Here is an 8,454-nt window from a genome sequence, read left to right on the forward strand (position 1 = left end):
TCAAAAACCATTAAAACACTCTCTCTCATTCCTGAAATGAACCACTTAGTTCCTATTAATACTGTTTTAGTTTAGAAAGGTATAGACATTATTTTTTTAATTTTTTAATTTTTTTTTATTAACATGTAATGTATTATTAGCCCCAGGGGTACAGGTCTGTGAATTGCCGGGTTTACATACTTCACAGCACTCATCATAGCACATACCCTCCCCAATGTCCATAACCCCACCACCCTCTCCCTACACCCCTCCCTCCAGCCCCCCTCAGTTTGTTTTGTGACATTAAGAGTCTCTTTTGGTTTGTATAGACATTATTTTTTTGATGAACTCTGGTCATATTTAGTCATCTTGACCAATGGAATTCATTTGAAGAAATTTGAGGCAAACAGTCTTGCTCTACTTTACTCCCTGTGATGGGAATGCAATGTAGTATTCAGAATATGATTTGAAAAGCATAAAATAGTCTTCCCCCTTACCGAGAAAGAATGTTTCAGGAAATGAAGCCACTTGATGTCAAAATCATTTGAATACTCTGAAGAAGGGTTACTTCTTCAGAAGATCATTCCTGTCAAATCATATAGGGGGCTTTTCTGTTCCCTATATTTCAGGTTTGCCTGTTTGGTCTTTTTGTCATCTGTGTGGAAATCTGAAGTGGGAGACTGAAAGGACATCCAGAGCAGTGATGGTACTCTGAAAAGGGGCTGTTGGTATTCATGAGGGCCTGGGGGATGAGTCCCAAGAAACTTCTTCTGGAGGAGGAGAATAGAAGGGAATCATGTGACTCTTGCCAATGTACTGAGGGGAGTGGCCAATATTTGATGGAAGATTTCCAGAAGACAGAGGAGATAAGGCGAGAGTTCCTTTACAGGGACTTTATATGATTTAGGGCTCAGAACTCCAGAACTCTGTGGGTTCAGCTGTGTGTTTACCCTGGAGTTCCACTGACATGGAAAACTATTTTGTGTATTTGGTGTATGTTTAAGACAGCATCAAAGTTCTCAAGATATCCTGCAAAGCCGGACCCTGTAAGACCTGATCTTGTCATGACAATGGATATTTTTCTGCCTCTGGTTGGGGTCAACTGGTGTGTGCCTGGGGACCTTAAAGAACAGCTTTACTGCTACCTTTACAATTTGTTTTGTGCTTTGATTTACTCAGATGTTAGAGGAGTCTAGGTTTTGGAAGCAGGTAAAATAGATCTGGTCCAAGTCCCCTTTCTAGTTGGCCTTAAGCAAGTCACTGACTTTCTAAGACTCTACTCTTCAACTATAAAGTGGAGGTAATGATCATAATTGTTTGTCCCTATACTATAATCACCATCAGGGCATGGCCCAAGTTTGTCTTTTTTTTTTTTTTCTGCTTGTCCCTGGCACTAGTGCCATATCTGACAAATAATGTTAGCTACTATTATTATTGTCATATAAATAATGTATAAAGATTAAACTGGGGGCACCTGGGTGGCTCAGTGGGTTAAGCATCTGCCTTCAACTCAGGTCATGATCTCAGGGTCCTGGAATTGAGTCCTGCATCAGGTTCCCTCCTCAACGGGGAGTGTGGTTCTCCCTCTGTGCTCTTTCTTTCTCTCTCTCTCTCAAGTTTAAAAAAAAAAAAAAAAGATATCCTGGGCCATGCCCCGAGAAGGGAGAGAATATTTTAACAGATTTAAACCCACTATCTGGGGATAAGGTGCTATAAAATCCAAGAGCCTCTTAACTTCTACCATTTTCCTGTTTTGGAATATTTTAGCTTGTTATGAAATGTGCAGTGTTCTGTCTCCCACTTTTATGTATAAAAAGAGGTCTTCTTTAATTTTTTTGTGATGTGGAGAGGAGAATCCTATGATTCCAGCAGAAAATATTGTACTTTGGTTGACTTTGAAATGGGCATCCATTCCATGAAAATAATTAATCCAGAGAAGGTCAAACTCACTAGAACTGGAGTTACAAAAAACTCTTGAATTTATACTGGCACACGTTCTGCATTGCTAGCCTCTTGGCACACAGAGTTCTTTAATCTAAGTTACTGAATTGGATTTGAAAATGATAGAGCTAGAGAATTATATAAAGAGCAATGGCAAAAAATACATTTAAAAAATGGAAAGATCTGATCTTTGGTTAAAAAAAAAATGGTTTTATTTTCTGATGGGTAAAATAGGTTTACCAAGGATGAATCACACTTTAGATTTCTCTTACTCACTCTGAACAGAACCAAAGTAGAAATGTTAATAGGGAAGTCCATTTTCACTATTAGTATGAGCCAAGAAATGGTTTAAAAACAGTGGTTGGAGCAATGCTTTTACAGTTTCCGATATGATAATTATGAAGAAAACGATGTCATTTGCTGCTATTATTGTAAGAGTCTGATAATTAGTAGTATTTCTATAATTTTTGATTGTGAGCTCACTTATTTTGGGCTGAGCAGGCCAAGTTAAAGAGACCAAGTTACATTATATTCTGTGTATTCAGTGGTAAAATTACTGAACTACCATGTGCCTGTTTTTAATTTGAGCTTTAGTATTTATCTTTCAGAGCAGGTATGTTTAATTTTTGGTCATGAATCTGGAGAAAACTTGTTACTTAAAAATAGTGTGAGATAAATCTTTTTTTTTTAAAATAAATCTCCAGTTCAACTTTTTAAAAATATACCAAACTTTCATATGTTAGTTTTATTTCAAGCAAGGTACGCTCCTGGTTTGTTTACTTGGCTTTAGTCACAATCTCTCATCAAACCAATGGTTTATATCTCTGGGATGTGTGCATTCTGTGTGATGTGAATGCTCTGTGAGAGAGATCAGACTTCATCCTTGATCCCATCGGTCCCTTGGGTTCACTAAGTGAACCACTAGTTCTCATAGCAAATTTAATGGGGATGTTGATGGTTAAATGGATGTTGGATCCCTTATTCCAGCTTTTTGCACTGCTGGATAAGAGCCACAGCCTACCCAGGGACTGATCCCAGTGTTAAATTCAAGTACATGCTGGAGGTTGGAGATGGTGGCAGTGATGGACCCAGAACCAGGGTCATCACTGCCAAGGACTGGTTATTGACCCAAGTTAAGGACCATGGCAATGACTTTCTCAAGTCCTGGACTGAGTGACTTCTTGAAATTTGAGGCTTAGGAAATCTCTGTTATAGATATATGCATACTTTCTGACATATTCCTCCTCAAACATCACAGGCATGTTCTCACCTCAGGGCTTTTGCACATGCTGTTTCCTATATCTGGAATGTCTGTCTCCAGATATCCACCTGGTTTTCTCCCTCATTTCCTTTAGGCCCTTGCTCAAATGTCACTATCCACCATAGTTAACAACCTCCCTACCCCACCCCACCGAACCCTATATGCTTTCCTAACTTGCCTTTTTTCCATAGCATCTCACCCTCTCTTACACTAGATTTTTTACTTATTTATTTGTTTATTGTTTATTTCCCCAAACTAGAGTGTAAGCTCCATGAGAGATGGAACTTTGTCTGCTTTGTTGATTGCCATATCCCCAATGTCTAGAATAGTACCTGGCATGAAATAAATATTTATTGAATGAATGACTTTAATATACCTTATGGATTAATGGTCAGTTTAAATGTACCAATCACATTCAGAGAAGGAGAAAGACAGTTCTGTTTTCTACTTTTCTATTAATAAGGACCCAAATCCATTTTGTCAGTGAAACAGGAGGTAATACATATATATATTTACTGCTGAAATTGGTGAAAGAAAACCTGATGGATGGAAGTTCATTCACATTTTAGAAATTTTTGTGCAGTGAGGAAAACTAATAATGTTAGAAAGAAACATCTTGAAAAGTCATGCTAAATAAGCCCAGTCAAGAGAAGGTTGATTCTCCACTGAAGTTTCCACATCTATTCTTAATGGACTCTTGACTATGTTTTAAATATTACTTTAGACTAAGACTTCTAAAAATGTTGCCTAGTTTAAATCCCATTTTACTATTGAATTGCTACTCATTTTTCTCCCTCTCTATTCCCCCCCCCCCCCCCAACAAATTCTATAAATGCCTTGCCTGGCTATGATTCAAAAAGAGCTCAAAGATGAGAATGCTGGGGACAGACAATTTCAGCTGCTTTACCTGTTATGCTCATTACTGAACACTCTAATTGCTTGCAATAATTTAAAAATAAAAGAACAACAATGAACAAAATTGGAGCACTTGGAGTAAGCTGAAAATTCAAATCAGACATGTTAATCACCATGCACATACAGACGCACAGACACAGAGCTTGTGGGTAGGGGAAAGTCCTTGAACAGGATACACAGAGCTGGTCTGAAATTTACATAGAAGCTCCTATTTATTTCATTGCAAACTGTGCTTTCAAAGTGGCCTGAAGTCAGATAGGTGTGCTGTGAGTTCTTCTCCAAAGTGACTCTTCTTTGTTGAAATGGAGCTCATTAAGTTAAATAAAGGTGAACTTGAAAAAAAATGAGCTTATATGTGTCATTCTACTCCAAAAAAGACTGAAATTAGCTAGTCACTCATGAATTCAACTGGACGAAACAATTCAGTCGGAAAGGGACAAGATTGGTCAAAATTAGCCTTAAATGAATCTGCTCAGTAAGCACTCCTTTGTTGGGCTAATAAAAATAGTGTAACCTAGTTCTGTGAAAAGTTCAAAGAGAAATAAAATGCAAACTTCATAACTTCACCTGACAGACCTCCCACCATGTTCTAGCTACTAACTATGTGAATGGTGTAATCGTTCACAGCCCCGAATTAACTTTTTTTCTCCAATCTAATAAAACATAGGGATTTCTTTTAAAGCAGCCCTCTTTCTCCTTTCTCATCTTACCTGTAACAAAGATAATTAATGAGTGAGAAAAATCAAGGAAACTTCTGGATCCATCTTAAAGGATGTTTAACCATCACACTAAGCAGCAGCAAAAGGGAGGGTAGGGGAGTCATACCAGACCCTTGTTTGGTAACTTATCTGTGTCTCCTAAAATGAGGTACCCCTCTAACTCTTGACTTTTTGGCAGTTTTCCTGGTCCTCAAAAGAAGTTTGGTTCTTCAGGATCAAATCTGAGTGGGTGGACCTCAACTTTCTCTGCTTTGACATCCCAAAGGAGTGTGTGCTTTCCCTTCGAAGATTCACGGGTTCTCAGCCCTTAGAAACCTAGACCACTGTCCAGAGCACACTTTATCGGCAGTTCTTTTAGTTCTTTTCAGGGTGTATGGACACTAGGGTTCCATAACTAAAAAAGGCTTGGGATGAAATATGGGTGATCCAAGAATACTTTGTCTTTTATAAGCTGACCCCATTGTTGAGGCCACTCTGAAGACCAAACTGTATGCTTTCCAAGCCCTGTTTCCTATCCTTTTTGCTAACTGAAACAGTGAAAGTTTTGGCATGCCAGGAATTTGAGAGGACAAAAAGTCACAGAAGGGTGAATTTATCTCAGGGTAGGGGTGGACTGGATTCTCCTTACCCTGCATCTGATAGTGCTATCTCAATGACAGATTAAACGTGCCTCTGGCTCCAGAGAACAAGTTGTGAGAGCTGGCTGGAAATGTCAGTTGAGACAAGAGAGCAGCAAACAGCTTTGTTTTCCTATAGTTGTGGTTTTACTTGGTGATGATGACACATGAAGATGAAAATGTGCAGCATGAACTCCAGTTGTTATCTGAGCGAGCATCTCTGCCAACACTGAAGGATATGTGTGGGTGTCACCTGCAAGCAAAGAGAGAGAGAAAGAAAAAGAGGCCCCATTTCGGAAAGAAGAGCCAGTTAATCAAAGATCAACAAGTGGTGCTGTTTATTTCATGAGCTTTATATTCGATTTCCTTCCCCTCGTTAATCTCCAAGTCTCAATTTAGTCTCTGGACTAAATATGTAAGTGTCTGGTGAAGGAGGAAGGGGGGGAAAGGTGGGCTCGAATGGGCATCATGGCTGTAACCATAGTGTGGTCATATCTTTCGTCTCTTGGGTGCGTACTTAACATTTGATATGTTAGCTTCCAAATGGTATGTTAGCTCCGAACTCTTGAGAACCCATGGCATATTATACAAGGGTAGACATACTTGAGTTTGTTGTTGGGGAGACTTTTCCACTCCCAACCCTTGTTTCACTTGTTTTATGCTTCTTTCTCCTCCCTTCCTCTTCATTCACTCAATAACTACTTTATGAGCACCTGCCTGCTCAGCTCCAAGAAGCAGGCTAGGTCCTGGGGACGTGGCAGTGAGCAACATGGGCATTATTCTCTCCTCCCTTGCCAAGTGTAAAATGTAGACTTGGTCTAGCCCTTCTTCTTCTCCTTCTTCTTGAAGGGCTCTGCTCCTCCTCTGGATAACCACTTACTCTGAATTATGGGTTTACACCTTCATGCGACCCTTTGATAGCCTTTGCTTGGTTGGTTTGCCTGAAATTTATTTCTTTGAGATGTTCTTGTTTAACATTGCTAACACATTTAATGTCTTAGATAGGGATGGGCAAACTTTTTCTGGAGAGCGCTGGAGAATAACTAGTCTAGTCTTGGCAAACACACAGTCTTGTGCAGCTACTCAACTCCTGCCCCTGGAGTGCAAAACCCACCATAGACAATATGTGAACAGATGAGCATGTCTGTGTTCTCATAAACTTTTATTTGTAGACATTGATATTTGAGTTTCATATAACTTTCATATGTCACCCAATATGAGTATTCTTTTGATTTTTTTCCTTCAACCATTTATCACGTAAAATCCATTCTTAGCTCATGGGCTGTTCAAAGGCAGCCTGTGGGCTGGATTTGCCTGCAGGCTGCAGTTTGCTGACTTAGACCCAAGCCACAATTTTAGCTACAAGCGCATCTTTGAGTTCCAGCCACCATCTGCATTTGTAGGGCTGGAAGCAATCAGTTTGGATGTGTTAAAGGCTTCTTGGGAGTGGTGGATGTTAAATATCTGTTTTGAAAGAAGGGCATGGATCATTCAAGAAGAAGAAAGAAGAAACTTCATCAGAGGGAAAGCCATTTTAGGTGGAAGGAATGGGAACATGATAAGTAAAGAGAAGGAGAAGCTGTTTCAGAACAATGGAGTCCCCTGCACATTCTTGCTAAAAGCTTACAGATCTTGGGAATTGTGGTTACTCTTCTCTCAAGTCGTGTTTGCCTTTTCTGCTCTTTTCTAAGCATCAAATCCTCTTCATCTCCAAGGAAACAAAGTAAATTTTGAGTCACAGCAAGCAGAGGGCAAAAAATACGGTCTTGTCTTATGTAACGAACAGGACTACTTTCCCTGTGAACTCTTCCACACATAGCACAGTCAAATTCAACACGGGCTGGGTGCTGCAAAGGTCCGAAGCAGCTGTCTCAGAACTAGCCTCCGACTTTCTGCCCATCGCCTGTGCTTTCAGTCTGAACTTGGCGGCCATTTTATGGGTGACCAAGAGTGACCCCCCCCCTTGGAATTCAAACTTTCACAGGTAACTGGTGAAATCGGTTTTACTCAGATAAAGAGGGCACTGACCCGGTCCTTACCATTCCTTCATCCCCACTCCTGACTCCCGTCTACAGCTGCTGGTTACACCCAAGGTACAAACAGTTCCTGGAAGCAGTCCAGCATACGTGGGCACCCCAAGCCACACACCCATTCACACCATCTGGGCAATTTAAAAATAGGGCCAAATGGAGCATTTAGCCTGATCTGTCCAGCCAAGATCAGGAAATTGCCTCTAAAAGGTCAGATGATTAAGATCATTATACCAGCAGTCTAGGATGTCAGTAATGAATAAAGATTCTGGCAGAATGAATTTATCCTGACTTTATTGATGGCATTCAAGTTCTGAGTCTACATGAACAGCCTCAGGAATTCCCAGATTTTTCTTCTCCATCATTCAGGGCTACTGTGTGCATTTATGTGCTCTATGCCGCACGCAAGGGCCTCAAGCCAAGGGGCTGGAGGGGGCTGAAATCCAGTAGGATCCCCTTAAGCTAGTCACCTGCAAGAGCTATGTCCATTGGGAGAGAACACCTTTCTCTAATGGCCACACATATGGGCTACTGAGGCGCTGACAGGATGCTTGGCTCTCTGCCACTTGGTTACTGAGCTCTCTATAGAATAAATTAGATCTTCATTCTCAAAACAGGAATTATTTAGGATGAGCAAGAGTTAAAAATCAACCAAAAAAGTGGAATGATTCTTAATACAATAAAAATTTCTTTCCTGGGTCCCTTCTTTAGTCTTTTCTGCGTAGTTTAATTCAGTTGGTTGATTTTTCCTGAAATGCATCTTGATGGGCTTGAGGGGGAGGTTGTTTTTTAGGAGTAATGTAAGAAGGAGCTTCCTGGCTCAGATCTCGGAAGAAAAAATCTGTGACCTGGAGAACACTAGGTTTGGAATTCGTTGTGGGGATGTCCTTGGAACTTTTCAGTTAATGGCAGAGTCTACTCTTACTTTATAGTTATCAGTACGTGAGGGGTTTAGACTAAATAACCTCAAGCCTGATACTTATAATAGTTTT

This window comes from Enhydra lutris, unplaced genomic scaffold, assembly GCF_002288905.1.
Source record: "Enhydra lutris kenyoni isolate GAN:26980312 unplaced genomic scaffold, ASM228890v2 scaffoldscaffold1, whole genome shotgun sequence".
Classification (NCBI taxonomy): domain Eukaryota; kingdom Metazoa; phylum Chordata; class Mammalia; order Carnivora; family Mustelidae; genus Enhydra; species Enhydra lutris.